Source organism: Oryzias melastigma, linkage group LG11 (assembly GCF_002922805.2).
Source record: "Oryzias melastigma strain HK-1 linkage group LG11, ASM292280v2, whole genome shotgun sequence".
NCBI classification, from domain to species: Eukaryota; Metazoa; Chordata; class Actinopteri; order Beloniformes; family Adrianichthyidae; genus Oryzias; species Oryzias melastigma.
The window spans coordinates 14,200,245-14,210,698 of NC_050522.1; the positions used below are offsets into that span (position 1 = coordinate 14,200,245).

General features: G+C 40.0%; 1 protein-coding gene across 1 annotated transcript in view; it reads left to right on the forward strand.

Moving 5' to 3' along the window:
- Positions 1-10,454, forward strand: part of pleca (plectin a) — a gene marked incomplete in the record, with an annotated part of 104,365 nt that overhangs the window by 57,767 nt on the left and 36,144 nt on the right.

The following is a 10,454-nucleotide window of genomic DNA, read 5'->3' on the forward strand; positions in this document are numbered from 1 at the left end:
AAAAATTTGGTGATATATCGCGATACTTCATTTGGCAATACGTATATCGATTTAAAATGCCAAAATGTCGATATTTAATTAATTCTACGTCTTACTTTAGTTTTCAGCTTTTTTTTCTTATACTGAAAAATGTTTAATTGTGGAAATCAGACGATTTTATTTTATTTTTTTACCTTTAAGAACAAATATTTTCTGCTTTACCAAAATAAAAGCACCATGAATTAACTCAGGTAAAAGCAACTTGTACAGTTGCAGTGCGTAGCGTTGCTATTATTAGATGAAATTAATTTTACCATTTTATCAAAATAAATTAATATTCAGGTAGGATTTTTTTTCATACTCTTTAAAAAAAAAAAAAATGAAAAATTGTTCAGGAATAGTGTTGGGATATATCGTGATACGTATTGTGAGCCACGTATCATGATATGTATCATTTTACCAGACTTGCCAATACACACTCCTATTTTACTGTATATGTTTAATATTTTTTAATTAAAATAATAACATTTATGTTGTATTTTCCTCTTCATAAACAAATATAATTTTTGAGCCTTTGTTTTATTGGAGCCACTATAAAAACTAGTCATTTTAGGTTTTAGGGCTTCTGTTGGATTAAAAATTCTCGTAGGATTACTCATCTTTAATCTGGGACAAATTTAGAGTTTTCCTGCACATAGCTCTATGTATTGGATGTTTTTCTGCAGACAACAAAGATGCTGCAAGCGAAAAATGTAGCGCACCATCCTTAAAGTCCAAATATTTTAACTTTATATTACATCTCAACTGTAAAATGAAAGAAACATATTAGGAAAAGCTGTTTTGTGTAAGAACATTGTAAAGAACATAAAGTACGTAGAAGCAATTACGAATAATAAAAGCCTGACGCAAGGACTGCTGAGCCTTACCTTTAAAGGGGCGGAGCTTAAGGTGGTGCAAACAGTTTCTTCAAAGGAGCAGAAAAGCAGGAAATACAACCAGAATTGTTTTGTTTTTGTCTGTTAAACTGATGATATGGTTGCATTACAGGATTGCTGAATGTCGGCTTCAGATGTTTATTAGATCTATTTTATTGATTTAGTCATGCCTTATTTGCACAAACCACAAAGTTTTTACAAAACAAACAAAGAAGACACAATAAATAGGTTGAACTTTAAGTTTTAAAACAATATAAATGCAGTGATTTTTATTTTTGCTGTAGCCTTTTTACTATTTATCCACAAAGTTGAAAGTTTTTTGCCATTTTGACCTTCACCTCTTAGTGCGAGCTCAGAAATCGAGCCAACATTTAATGGTACAAATTATGAGATTCTGTCTCTTTTAGTGATGCCGTGTGACCTAACTTCACTTTTCATGGTTGAGTACAGACTTTACCCACTTGTGTAAACTGACCTACAGATTGCTGGAGTAATAAGGTGACACAGCGGGAAGGTGAAAGTAGGTAAAAGGGCTTTAGCTGGGGCTCCGGTTTAAAAAAAGCCCACAGATCACCACACATGGCGACTGGCGGCCGGTAGTAAACGGAGGTTGATGGACTGTGTACCCTGGAGACAGTCATAACACATGCTCCTGCAGATCTGTTCCCTGAGATCATAAAATGCTGTTTGGATCAAAGCGGATCGTTGTTGGTGGCTTTTGTCGACGTCCTTAAGCAATGGTTAATGGTTTTACGTGAAAGTGTCTGAAATCCCTCGGGATCAGAACGCTTCATTGTCTTCCTCTACAACTCTGATCATGGCTAATCCGTTCAGGAAGCCACACCCAGATCTGCACCAGCAGTGCCGGAGGAACCAGGGGCTGCCAACTCCATGCCCCATATGCCGCAGGATCGGGTTTAGACTTGGTCTCGTGGTTTGCAGCTGTGACTCATTTTCCTGCCTCCTTTCACCAAAGCGGTAATAACAGAGTGAGGACGGGGGAGGCCGGCTCTGCCCCTGCTGAAAGTGAATACAAAAAAACATGTTGCTGAAGGACGAGGACACAAAGCACTCCTATTGTAATAAAGTCATAGAATACTGTCTGGCATCCATCGACACCAAAGTTACAAAATACACTGAAACAAGGAAACAGATGTCGGATTCAGTGAGAAGACGGCGAAAACGGAAAAGTCACACTGCTGCTGACTCAACAAGAAAACACGGTTATTAGGAGATTAAACATCACATGCAACAAAAACATTAACAAACTTTTAGCTTTTCAAAGAAAAATTAAATGTTTACATATTTTTAATGTGTTAAAAGATCCTTTCCAATGAAAATCCTGTCTTTGGTATTTTTAACATGTTCCTGCGGCAATTTTCTAATTTGTTTATTTGAATAGGGACAGATATAAAAACAAAGCCGTACCCCCATGCTCATACCATAATGCTTATAGCAGAAGCTAATCTATATCACTTGTCCCTAGATAGGCTTTTTACACAGGATAAAAGAATGATAAAATGTAACAATGACATCAAGTAATTTAAAACTCGAGACACATCAGAGGGATAAAACACATTAGGTTAACTTGGTCAGACATGGCGTGTTTTTTTATAAAGGCTAAAATTGGTCACAGACTTCAGATCTGCAGGAAGTGAGTTCCAAACTTTTATGGAGAGAACATTTGTAGACGACTAGATCCATGTACGACTTCGTTTTCCTCGTCTGAGCTGGCTTTGAAATGTTAGGTTGAGGTTGTGAGGGGCTGTAAGCTAGAGGACAACATATAAACAAATAAATGATGGGAAGTGGGGGCGGGCTTACCCCTGCCCACAACTCATAGGCGAATTTCTGATGACCCATTTCCATTCTGCAGAAACAAAAACTTTGAAAATGACACGCGTTTTAAAGATTTTTTGCTTTAAAACGTCATCATTAAAATAGGTTGGATCTTCTCACCACCTTGTTATTGTTTGGCTCAATGACGAAATGTTCTTGCTCAGTTATCCATGTGGGTTGAAGCTTAGAGGGTTGAATGAACTTGTCGAGGAAAAGCTTTGAACTTGACCTACCATAACCCCTCCTCCAGTGAACTCACTCGGCATATTTGCATATAAACAGAAGCTTGAGAGTATGAATTAAACGGCTGCTGACTGTTGAATTGTAGGTGTGTGGAGGAGAACAGTTAGAATATTGTCAATGCAGTCTGTCTAAAGCACGTGCTTTGTGTTCATCGTGAAAGAGCTTTTATTCTTACAGACAGAATATGACTTGGTGGAAAAAGCGGATTCGCATTGAATAACCATGAATCCTGTTGGCACGTCGCCATGGAGATGCTTGTGTTTAGATTAGATCTTGAGTTAAAAGCAGAAGTGTTGGAACAAAGCGGATTTATTCTCGTTCATCAGAAATGAAAACTTTCTCTAGAACTCCAACAGAAAAACGAAACATAAAAAGTAAAGTCATGCTTCTCTGCTGATAGAGTATTTCAGATCTCCCTTTATTTAGTAAAATTAAGAAACAGGAAGTGGTTCAACTGGATGACTTTTAATCTGAAGGATTAAAAAACAACCCCATCCACCCCTGAGAAAATGTTACAGACTAAATATAACCAAGGTGACTCTACTGTGGGAGGAATAACGAGGGGAGTCAGGTGGGGAAATGGTCAAAAGTCATGTGGACACATACAGGAAATAGTTTGATAAGCAGCAAAGCTTTACAAAATAAGACAGGAAGTTAATTTGGATAGAAAACAGTAAAGTTAAAGAGCAAAAAATAAAGTCTAAACTAAGTTTAGTTTGGTTAGTTTCCATATTCCCCCAAGGGTAACCACTGCTGGAGTCATTTTTCGTCCTCCTGTGGATTAAAGATTTGAATACTGAATATTTAAATGGAAGCTTTGAATACTTTTGAATAGAACTCTTGTGATATGGATTTGAAAAATATTTAATCGGTCAAATTTTGAATATTTGGACGCAGAAGTGCACAAACACTATTCACTGACATGTTGGCTCAAACTGAAACAGTGAAACTTTTGGGGAGAAAAACTCTTTCAAAGCTTCTTCTTTGAATCATGTTAGGATTTTATTTTGGATTTAAAAGTATCATAGTGAACATGGAGGAGCTTGAACTTGCTCCATGGGATTCTCAGAAACCAAATGTGTTTTGTTGAATCCTGCACTACTGTTAATGCAAAACAGCTCTCCAAGTTACGCAAAGAAAAGGGGGAGAAAATGAGTCTCGTCTGTAAGATATTTATGGTGCACAGCTGTTGTGAGGATTTATCGTCGGCGGGAATCGTCAAAGCTGCACCCTGCCCTCTGAGAGCTTTCACTGACAATAAAAGAAGCGTTTCTCACGCTGAATGCATCGCCAGTGCAACCAGGAATCGTTACTGCTTCCTTGTTTTGGAACCGTCGTCGTGTGTTGTGATCTGGGGACTTGGCGTCTCATTTGGCGCTCCGCGCGCGCAGCGGAGAAGGATGGAGCAGAGGGATCTCCGCGCGTCAGAGAGCTGGTCTAAATAAAATGTGGGCTGGGCTTGAGGCGAAGGGCCCGCAACCTGACACGGCTCTGGTTTTTCTCCTCTCTGAGGCTCATGAGGAGAAGACAAACTAGCTGGAGGCGCGCACGGGAGACTCCAAAGCGCTGACTTTACGCGCGGGATGGCCGGAACGGGGGACTCCGTGCGCGCTGGCGCTGCCTGGCACGGACAGATGGACAGGGGCTTTACCTACCGACGGGCAAATTACATCCATGAAATGAGGTGCGAGGACGTGGGCTTCCATCTGTACAGCCAGATGTGCTGCGCAGGTAGGTCCGAGCGCCGCGCGCCTGTCCGATCTATGGAGGGCGGCGACACGAAGAGATTCTGATTGGGAGGGGCTGCGATGTTGTTTGATGACGTTCTTAACCTTTTCCATGCCCTCTGCCCAAAGCTACCTTCAGACTGAAATGTTTTTACCCAGTCTGACCATTTGATCATACAAATAATTTTATATTAATCATAATGTTTATAGAAAATAGTCCATCAACTGTGGGAACCAACTTATTTTTAAATAATATTTCAACCCTGGTTGATTTGTGTTTGGCTGCATCCATATTTATTCAAACCATGATATGAGACTGAACTCCTAACACGTGTGTCTCTGTCACCTCTTTTCCTGTTGACAGTTTGCACAATAAGCCAGTTAGAGTGAGCAAACTGGGTTTATTTACAGCCGTTCCCTCTCAGACTATAGCATTCTGGCGTTTCATTGACACGTTCTTGGTCAGAAAAGGATTCTGCAAATCCGTCCAGAGTTGTGGACCAAAATCGGCCCCCTCACTTTCTGTGTTTTTGGCTGTGTTGTCATGGAAACCGTGAATACAAACCCAACTTTATGTGTGCGGGGGCTATCTATGGACTTGTGTCAAGACAGGATGACCCTTAGAGAAGGAACTCCCTTAACTGCATGCCCTCTGGTCATATTAAAGCAAAGAAAAGGCTGTCAGCTACATGTGAAAGAAATTACATCTGAAAACTGTGATTATGCACTGCAACCATCCAACCAGAAGAGGGAGCCAAACACCACAAAGTGGAAGGTTAATGCATTATACATCCAAAAAGGAGGTTGAAAAATTCAGAGACAAACATTTTAAGAGCAAGTTTAACAAGAAAAAACATCTGTGTGTTTGTTTTATTATTTTGAAACATAATTAATCCTTACCAGGCAATGCCTCCAGGTTTCCATTCCTGACAGTTCCCTCCTCCATCATCCAGCGTTCACACCATCATCCCCTCATCATCTGCGAGCCAGACGATGCTCTCGAACATTCCTGTCCACGGTGGGACAGATGCCACATGCTGCAGCTTGCACAAACCCCAATACACACACTTGGGCTCTTTGGTTGCGTGAGGTTATCAAAGTAGGGAGACGGTTCCCTCGTCTTCATGGAAGGGCCGGCACGCCCCGAGCAGGAATGTACTGACTCTTCGTGGCAGAGCTGTCATCGTAAAATGGCTTACAGCCCTCAAAGTGCCTGTTAAAAAAAAAAATTGCAAAACTGCAGTTCACAGAATTAGCCATGCAGCAACATGTGGGCAGGATTACAAAAACTCTGTAACAGCAAAACTATTCTAAAAGATTAGTCAGTTTGAAAGTTTAAACAGATATTCAGAATGACAAAATATGTTTTAAGAATTTATACTTTATCTGTGGACATAAATGTACAGATTTAGTGCCAATATGGTTTTCATGACACTTCCACCCTCGTGCTTTATCATTTAATTTTTAATGTGGCAATCATAATTTTTTATTCTCATCAAAAGTGTTTGGAGAAAAAAAGTCTTTAAATTGTGTTTTTGTGTCAGTTATCTTTCATTTCATGTCACCAGAGAATTTGTTTCACTAAACTTTGTGTCACCAATCACCCTACAGGACATCAAGTATTGATGAGTTTGTTCTTTTGGTTTGTGTAATTAAAAACAGGAAGAGACATTAATTATATTTAGTCTATTTTTTCAGTTATTATTCATATGTATCATAAACTAAAGCAAAGAAACCTGAAAATAACATTGATTTTAAGGAATTTCCTAATGTGTTTTTAAAACTTTCTCTATCTTTAGCGTGGATAGACAAAAAGAGGAAGTTAAACTATTTAAAGGTTTTGCTGCAATAATAATACAACATTCTTACTTTCTATTGCAGCATAGCAATGTGACAAGCGAAGCTTATTTTTTTAAAGAGTTTTGTCTGTCATGAAGTCTCAATGTCTGCAGCATTTTCTTGTCAGGTCCCAGCATGCCACACCTCTCTGCAGGCATCCAAAACATCTCCCTCCTTGCAGTCATGTCAGAACCCCCTCTGAAGATTTCTGTCCAAGCTGTTAGTTGTGTAAGATCATATCTGTGCAGTTATCATGATGGATAGAAACGTTTTGGAAGGTTAATTCCACGAAATTGGTGCAAATGTTCTTTGCATGCAGGCAGCGATGACAGACGAGCTTTTGTGCAGGATATGTTTTGCATATCTTTAACAGTCGACTATTTACAATTGCTGCTTAACCCTTTGATGCTATTGATTCTGCTCCAAAATGACATTAAATAACCATATATTTGAAAGAAAAAACATGCTTTTTTTCTTTCATAGCGTGAAATGAATTCAAGCGTCAAGGGATTATATATATTTTTTAAATATATATATATATTTAAATAATAACAACCACACTCGTCATTCAATAAATATTAATAAAAATGGCAAAACTCAATAATTCATACTAAAAAGCAGCAGCAGAGTTAAAACATTCTATATGGAGGGAGCAGAAAACGTTGAAAGAGGGGCAAACAGCAGAGTAGAAGGCTCAAAATGAACAAAATTATCAATGTGTTAATGTTAAAACAACTGTTCTTTTAGCTGAGGTGCTTTTTTAATGCTTAAAGAAGCAAGCAATTATTGACTAATTTTTAATCTCTGTCAATATTCTAATATTGACTCAAAAAGTAGGAGGGGCAAGGCTTTTTTGATGGAGGGCAGGCTGCCCCCTGTAGCTCCGCCCCTGCTAGAAAGAGGTAACAGATGACAAGGATTTTGAAACGGACCTGGTTGCAGGCAAGATGGCACCAAAACATGTTGAACTCACCATTAGCTGGAAGCGGAAATGTTGCAACTGTAGCCGGAAACTGAATTTGCACATCTATACTAGAAGATCCCTAACCGTAACCCTTACTTTAACGGTAACCCTTACCCTAACCGTAACCCTTACTTTAATCGTAACCCTTACTTTAACGGTAACCCTTACCTTTACCGTAACCCTAACTTTAATGGTAACCCTTACCCCAACCGTACACCTTACCCCAAATGTAACCCTTACTTTAACCGTAACCCTTACTTTAACGGTAACCCTTACTTTAACCGTAACCCTTACCCTAACCGTAACCCTTACCTTTACCGTAACCCTAACTTTAATGGTAACCCTTACCCCAACCGTACACCTTACCCGAAATGTAACCCTTACTTTAACGGTAACCCTTACCCTAACCGCAACCCTTACCCTAACCTTAACCCTTACTTTAACGGTAACCCTTACCTTAACCGTAACCCTTACTTTAACGGTAACCCTTACCTTAACCGTAACCCTTACTTTAACCTTAACCCTTACTTTAACGGTAACCCTTACTTTAACCATAACCCTTACTTTAACCGTAACCCTTACTTTAATGGTAACCCTTACCCCAACCGTACAACTTACCCCAAATGTAACCCTTACCTTAACCGTAACCCTTACCTTAACCGTAACTCTTACCCCAACCGTAACCCTTACCCCAACCGTACACCTTACACCAAATGTAACCTTTACCCTAACCATCACCCTTACTTTAACCGTAACCCTTACCCCAACTGTAACTCTTACTCTAACCGTAATCCTTACCTCAACCCTTACCTCAACCGTAACCCTTACCCCAACCGTACACCTTACACCAAATGTAACCATTACCCTAACCATAACCCTTACTCTAACCGTAATCCTTACCTCAAGCCTTACCTCAACCGTAACCCTTACCTTTACCGTAACCCTTACTTTAACGGTAACCCTTACCTCAACCGTAACCCTTACCCTTACCCCAACCGTACACCTTACACCAAATGTAACCATTACCCTAACCATAACTCTTACTCTAACCGTAATCCTTACCTCAACCCTTACCTCAACCGTAACCCTTACCTTTACCGTAACCCTTACTTTAACGGTAACCCTTACCTCAACCGTAACCCTTACCTTTACCGTAACCCTTACTTTAACGGTAACCCTTACCTCAACCGTAACCCTTACCCTTACCTCAACCCAGTTCCAGTATTTTTCTAGGAGAAGAGTGTAAACTTGGGTCGAGGACTTCTGGCTAACAATCATCTTGGTGCCATATTATTGGAGGTCCTCTTGGAGATTTTGCTCCTATGTCTAAACAGTTAAGTCCGTCATGGGACCTACATAAAATTTTGACATTGTTTTTACAACAAATGTTATTTATCTGAAGAAAACCAATTTCATAAGGAGCAAGTTTACCTCTAAAATTTAAAATTTAAAGCAACTCATATAAAATATTGTGTTATTGTGTGCATTTAAACAGGACAGCTTATGTCAAAAAGCATTATTCCAATAAAAAAAAGTGTTTTTTTTAACGAATCAGTTATAAACTGAAATAAGCAGATAAAAGTGATGGAATCAGATCAAGGAGCTTGTTTTGGTGGAGGTTGTTCATAACAGCGCTAGGAAGACCATCTTCCTCCATCTGTCTTTCTGTCTGCGTGATGAACAGCAGCTCTTGACATGATGGCCTGAAGGTAGGCATTTTTTTAAGAGGAGGGAAAAAACAAAAAAAAAAAACTTCAGGAACTAAATCCAAGCCTGAACACTCCCACCCAGTGGTAAGGTCTCTCCGACCGGATCAGTGCTTCAGGGTCTGGGACGAGGCAGGAGGGCTGTTGTATCAGCAGCATGTCGATGCAGCAGAGTTTCAGAAGCTACTCCTCTGACAGCGTGGGCAGTGATGTGGTTTTCACAGAGGACTCGTACAACCAAGGGAGGCTGAGAGCCGCGGATTACAGAAAAGGTAGAGCTTTGTCTTTAACTGCAGGTCTGTCTTGTCATTTGGGGCTTCAGTGGGAGTTCAGAACTTGTTTTGACTGCATCTGCGTTCCTTCGCTTCTCATTAATCCAGCCACGTCCCTTCACAAGTCCTCCTTTTAACTCCTACCTATGAAATAAAATGATGATTGGAGTGTTTTTTCCTACATTTCTTTTATTTAGTTATGATTTCCCCCATCTCTGAGGTTTCTTCATTCTCTAACAACAACCTGGTGAGATAGTATCATATCACTCCATCACAGTGGGCTGAAGTTAAACTTGTTCTGTCACACAAGATAACGAGGTAGAATGGGGGCCTGCAGGCCATGATTCCAAGGAAAGAACGCTGTCTTTGTGAGTTTTTCTTCTGTGGCGTCCTTCACTGATTTTGAAAAATGAATCCGTTTTTGTGCTCCATCTCCGCCGGCCTATAGCGGTTGTTTTTAAGAGGATTTTTGTTAAGCCACCGACACAACGCCACCATCAGATGGGTTTTGGCACAGCAGGGTGTCTCCATCTTTGGTTTCTGTGTGGTCGATTCTGTTCCTCGAGCTGCGACCAAAGTCCACGAGCAGATAAGGAACGTCTTAAACGCCGCGCTCGCCGTCTTATCATTTGTAAGCAGTTCATCAAGGATCATCAAAGCTCTATCTTTGTTTTGTTACGCTGCTTTCACTCACTGAACAGTGCAGGCTTGAAGGAGCACGTTGTGGTGATGAGTAAGAAGAAAGCATTTCACGGGAGTGTGCAGAGGGTGAGGGAGGAATCAGACTTTTGAAAAATAAACCAAAATATCAACAAAATGTGACACGTTTCTTGCATTACCTTTGAGAACCAGGATTTATTCCACCAATACATCAGAAGATTTCTTTAGTTTGTTCTTCCTGCAGTCTATGAGCTGATCATGTTACCAAGTCAATTCTGTTTTTCCTTCAT